Source organism: Ambystoma mexicanum, chromosome 1p (genome assembly GCF_040938575.1).
Source record: "Ambystoma mexicanum isolate Mex_15411 chromosome 1p, UKY_AmexF1_1, whole genome shotgun sequence".
Taxonomy (NCBI): Eukaryota; Metazoa; Chordata; class Amphibia; order Caudata; family Ambystomatidae; genus Ambystoma; species Ambystoma mexicanum.
Window position 1 is genome coordinate 237,894,755 of NC_090921.1, and position 5,000 is coordinate 237,899,754.

At 51.3% G+C, this 5,000-nt stretch overlaps 2 non-coding genes across 2 annotated transcripts; both read left to right on the top strand.

Moving 5' to 3' along the window:
- Positions 1-421: 421 nt before the first annotated feature.
- Positions 422-493, top strand: TRNAD-GUC (transfer RNA aspartic acid (anticodon GUC)). The gene has a single exon. It is a non-coding gene; the product is annotated as a tRNA-Asp (tRNA).
- Positions 494-3,347: 2,854 nt separating this feature from the next.
- On the top strand, positions 3,348-3,419 carry TRNAD-GUC (transfer RNA aspartic acid (anticodon GUC)). The gene has a single exon. It is a non-coding gene; the product is annotated as a tRNA-Asp (tRNA).
- The last annotated feature ends 1,581 nt before the right edge of the window (positions 3,420-5,000 follow it).

Consider the following 5,000-nt stretch of genomic DNA (forward strand, 5'->3'; position numbering starts at 1 on the left):
CAGAGGAGGGGAGACCATGAGGCAAGGTGGGAGATGGGGGCAAGAAGTGAGAAAAAAACTAATCGCAAGCTAGGGCAGGATTCGGAAAGTGAAGCCGAAAAGGGGCTTAGCATGCAGCCCAGGGGTTTCTTTGACTGTCCTAAGCCCACAGGGACTTTGCCGTCCTCAGCTCATGAGACTTGAGATGGGTAGCTTGATTTGCTGAGGAAATGCGGGATGACAGATTCAACTCTGGAGTCAAACATAGCCCGGAACTATCGCCATAAACTGAGTTTTAAGCCTGGTGCCGATAAAAAGAAAGAAATTAGCCTTAGATCGGGCAAGCCGTTTGACAGGGGAAAATGAGACCCCCCTAGGCCAGCTAGGTGGTCGCTGGATGCTGTGCAGACATCAGCAGCTGTTCATTTCATGCCCTCACGTCTCCTCGTTAGTATAGTGGTCAGTATCCCCGCCTGTCACGCGGGAGACCGGGGTTCAATTCCCCGACGGGGAGGTTAAACCTTTTCTGGATTTTTTTTAGTTCTTGACAAATATTCTTGAAGATTAGGCTGAGTCAAGTAGGGAATGGGTGCCAAGAACTGACTCTTTAAGAAAAAAGCACCGGCAACGCTAGTCATCGTACAATATTTGTGCACAATTGCTTACATTAGGCGGCCGGTCCACTTTATTGAGTCCCCCTCAGCACCATTTAGTGCTCCTGTTGTCTGCGAAGTCCAAATTGTAACCCTGAATCAGTTCCTCTTCTGACCCTTTGTATCATGTTACATGACGAGTAATGATCACCTGTTAGCTTTATCCCTAATTATAACTCTCACTCTTTCCCTGCATCTAACCCTAGCTCTAATCCCATCATTAACCTCGGTCCGGGCACACGCGTGAACCCCTACTCTCATCTCAGCCTCTCCTGGTGATACATCACACCTGGGATCGTTTGCTCCCTGTGGGCTGTGGGAAATTTGCTACCAGCACGCCCTGGAAGTGGGGCTCATTCCGCTGCAACGGGAGGTCTTCCCAGGACGCGTCACAGCTCAACGCAAGAGCTCCTGGGTTTCGAAGGCTCTTGCAGCAAGCCTTCACAAAGCAGCAGGGAGCGCCGTTCCAGATGGGAAACTTGAGACTGGATGTCCAGAAAAGCAAGACGTCAGAAGCGAAACCTTTTTCCTGCAGGGTGTGGCATAACATCCGCTTGCTCATTGCGACAGAGGTGGCACTAATGAAGGAAGAGGTCAACGTTACGTTCTTCTTTAAAATGCAAGGCCAGGAAAAGTGGCAGCGGTGAGATTTGAACCCACGCCTCCGAAGAGACTGGAGCCTTAATCCAGCGCCTTAGACCGCTCGGCCACGCTACCTCCCTGCTAGTCGCCGAAAGCGGAACTTGACCCGTTGCCCGGCCCGCTTTAGTGCTTTGCCTTTTCTCCTTGGAAAGTCTGGAGACAGGCAGTGGAAGGGCAGGCAAACTGTCAGGTGCGCAGAGGAGGGGAGACCATGAGGCAAGGTGGGAGATGGGGGCAAGAAGTGAGAAAAAAACTAATCGCAAGCTAGGGCAGGATTCGGAAAGTGAAGCCGAAAAGGGGCTTAGCATGCAGCCCAGGGGTTTCTTTGACTGTCCTAAGCCCACAGGGACTTTGCCGTCCTCAGCTCATGAGACTTGAGATGGGTAGCTTGATTTGCTGAGGAAATGCGGGATGACAGATTCAACTCTGGAGTCAAACATAGCCCGGAACTATCGCCTTAAACTGAGTTTTAAGCCTGGTGCCGATAAAAAGAAAGAAATTAGCCTTAGATCGGGCAAGCCGTTTGACGGGGGAAAATGAGACCCCCTAGGCCAGCTAGGTGGTCGCTGGATGCTGTGCAGACATCAGCAGCTGTTCATTTCATGCCCTCACGTCTCCTCGTTAGTATAGTGGTCAGTATCCCCGCCTGTCACCCGGGAGACCGGCCGACGGGGAGGTTAAACCTTTTCTGGATTTTTTTTAGTTCTTGACAAATATTCTTGAAGATTAGGCTGAGTCAAGTAGGGAATGGGTGCCAAGAACTGACTCTTTAAGAAAAAAGCACCGGCAACGCTAGTCATCGTACAATATTTGTGCACAATTGCTTACATTAGGCGGCCGGTCCACTTTATTGAGTCCCCCTGAGCACCATTTAGTGCTCCTGTTGTCTGCGAAGTCCAAATTGTAACCCTGAATCAGTTCCTCTTCTGACCCTTTGTATCATGTTACATGACGAGTAATGATCACCTGTTAGCTTTATCCCTAATTATAACTCTCACTCTTTCCCTGCATCTAACCCTAGCTCTAATCCCATCATTAACCTCGGTCCGGGCACACGCGTGAACCCTTACTCTCATCTCAGCCTCTCCTGGTGATACATCACACCTGGGATCGTTTGCTCCCTGTGGGCTGTGGGAAATTTGCTACCAGCACGCCCTGGAAGTGGGGCTCATTCCGCTGCAACGGGAGGTCTTCCCAGGACGCGTCACAGCTCAACGCAAGAGCTCCTGGGTTTCGAAGGCTCTTGCAGCAAGCCTTCACAAAGCAGCAGGGAGCGCCGTTCCAGATGGGAAACTTGAGACTGGATGTCCAGAAAAGCAAGACGTCAGAAGCGAAACCTTTTTCCTGCAGGGTGTGGCATACCATCCGCTTGCTCATTGCGACAGAGGTGGCACTAATGAAGGAAGAGGTCAACGTTACGTTCTTCTTTAAAATGCAAGGCCAGGAAAAGTGGCAGCGGTGGGATTTGAACCCACGCCTCCGAAGAGACTGGAGCCTTAATCCAGCGCCTTAGACCGCTCGGCCACGCTACCTCCCTGCTAGTCGCCGAAAGCGGAACTTGACCCGTTGCCCGGCCCGCTTTAGTGCTTTGCCTTTTCTCCTTGGAAAGTCTGGAGACAGGCAGTGGAAGGGCAGGCAAACTGTCAGGTGCGCAGAGGAGGGGAGACCATGAGGCAAGGTGGGAGATGGGGGCAAGAAGTGAGAAAAAAACTAATCGCAAGCTAGGGCAGGATTCGGAAAGTGAAGCCGAAAAGGGGCTTAGCATGCAGCCCAGGGGTTTCTTTGACTGTCCTAAGCCCACAGGGACTTTGCCGTCCTCAGCTCATGAGACTTGAGATGGGTAGCTTGATTTGCTGAGGAAATGCGGGATGACAGATTCAACTCTGGAGTCAAACATAGCCCGGAACTATCGCCTTAAACTGAGTTTTAAGCCTGGTGCCGATAAAAAGAAAGAAATTAGCCTTAGATCGGGCAAGCCGTTTGACGGGGGAAAATGAGACCCCCCTAGGCCAGCTAGGTGGTCGCTGGATGCTGTGCAGACATCAGCAGCTGTTCATTTCATGCCCTCACGTCTCCTCGTTAGTATAGTGGTCAGTATCCCCGCCTGTCACGCGGGAGACCGGGGTTCAATTCCCCGACGGGGAGGTTAAACCGTTTCTGGATTTTTTTTAGTTCTTGACAAATATTCTTGAAGATTAGGCTGAGTCAAGTAGGGAATGGGTGCCAAGAACTGACTCTTTAAGAAAAAAGCACCGGCAACGCTAGTCATCGTACAATATTTGTGCACAATTGCTTACATTAGGCGGCCGGTCCACTTTATTGAGTCCCCCTGAGCACCATTTAGTGCTCCTGTTGTCTGCGAAGTCCAAATTGTAACCCTGAATCAGTTCCTCTTCTGACCCTTTGTATCATGTTACATGACGAGTAATGATCACCTGTTAGCTTTATCCCTAATTATAACTCTCACTCTTTCCCTGCATCTAACCCTAGCTCTAATCCCATCATTAACCTCGGTCCGGGCACACGCGTGAACCCTTACTCTCATCTCAGCCTCTCCTGGTGATACATCACACCTGGGATCGTTTGCTCCCTGTGGGCTGTGGGAAATTTGCTACCAGCACGCCCTGGAAGTGGGGCTCATTCCGCTGCAACGGGAGGTCTTCCCAGGACGCGTCACAGCTCAACGCAAGAGCTCCTGGGTTTCGAAGGCTCTTGCAGCAAGCCTTCACAAAGCAGCAGGGAGCGCCGTTCCAGATGGGAAACTTGAGACTGGATGTCCAGAAAAGCAAGACGTCAGAAGCGAAACCTTTTTCCTGCAGGGTGTGGCATACCATCCGCTTGCTCATTGCGACAGAGGTGGCACTAATGAAGGAAGAGGTCAACGTTACGTTCTTCTTTAAAATGCAAGGCCAGGAAAAGTGGCAGCGGTGGGATTTGAACCCACGCCTCCGAAGAGACTGGAGCCTTAATCCAGCGCCTTAGACCGCTCAGCCACGCTACCTCCCTGCTAGTCGCCGAAAGCGGAACTTGACCCGTTGCCCGGCCCGCTTTAGTGCTTTGCCTTTTCTCCTTGGAAAGTCTGGAGACAGGCAGTGGAAGGGCAGGCAAACTGTCAGGTGCGCAGAGGAGGGGAGACCATGAGGCAAGGTGGGAGATGGGGGCAAGAAGTGAGAAAAAAACTAATCGCAAGCTAGGGCAGGATTCGGAAAGTGAAGCCGAAAAGGGGCTTAGCATGCAGCCCAGGGGTTTCTTTGACTGTCCTAAGCCCACAGGGACTTTGCCGTCCTCAGCTCATGAGACTTGAGATGGGTAGCTTGATTTGCTGAGGAAATGCAGGATGACAGATTCAACTCTGGAGTCAAACATAGCCCGGAACTATCGCCTTAAACTGAGTTTTAAGCCTGGTGCCGATAAAAAGAAAGAAATTAGCCTTAGATCGGGCAAGCCGTTTGACGGGGGAAAATGAGACCCCCTAGGCCAGCTAGGTGGTCGCTGGATGCTGTGCAGACATCAGCAGCTGTTCATTTCATGCCCTCACGTCTCCTCGTTAGTATAGTGGTCAGTATCCCCGCCTGTCACGCGGGAGACCGTCCCCGACGGGGAGGTTAAACCGTTTCTGGATTTTTTTTAGTTCTTGACAAATATTCTTGAAGATTAGGCTGAGTCAAGTAGGGAATGGGTGCCAAGAACTGACTCTTTAAGAAAAAAGCACCGGCAACGCTAGTC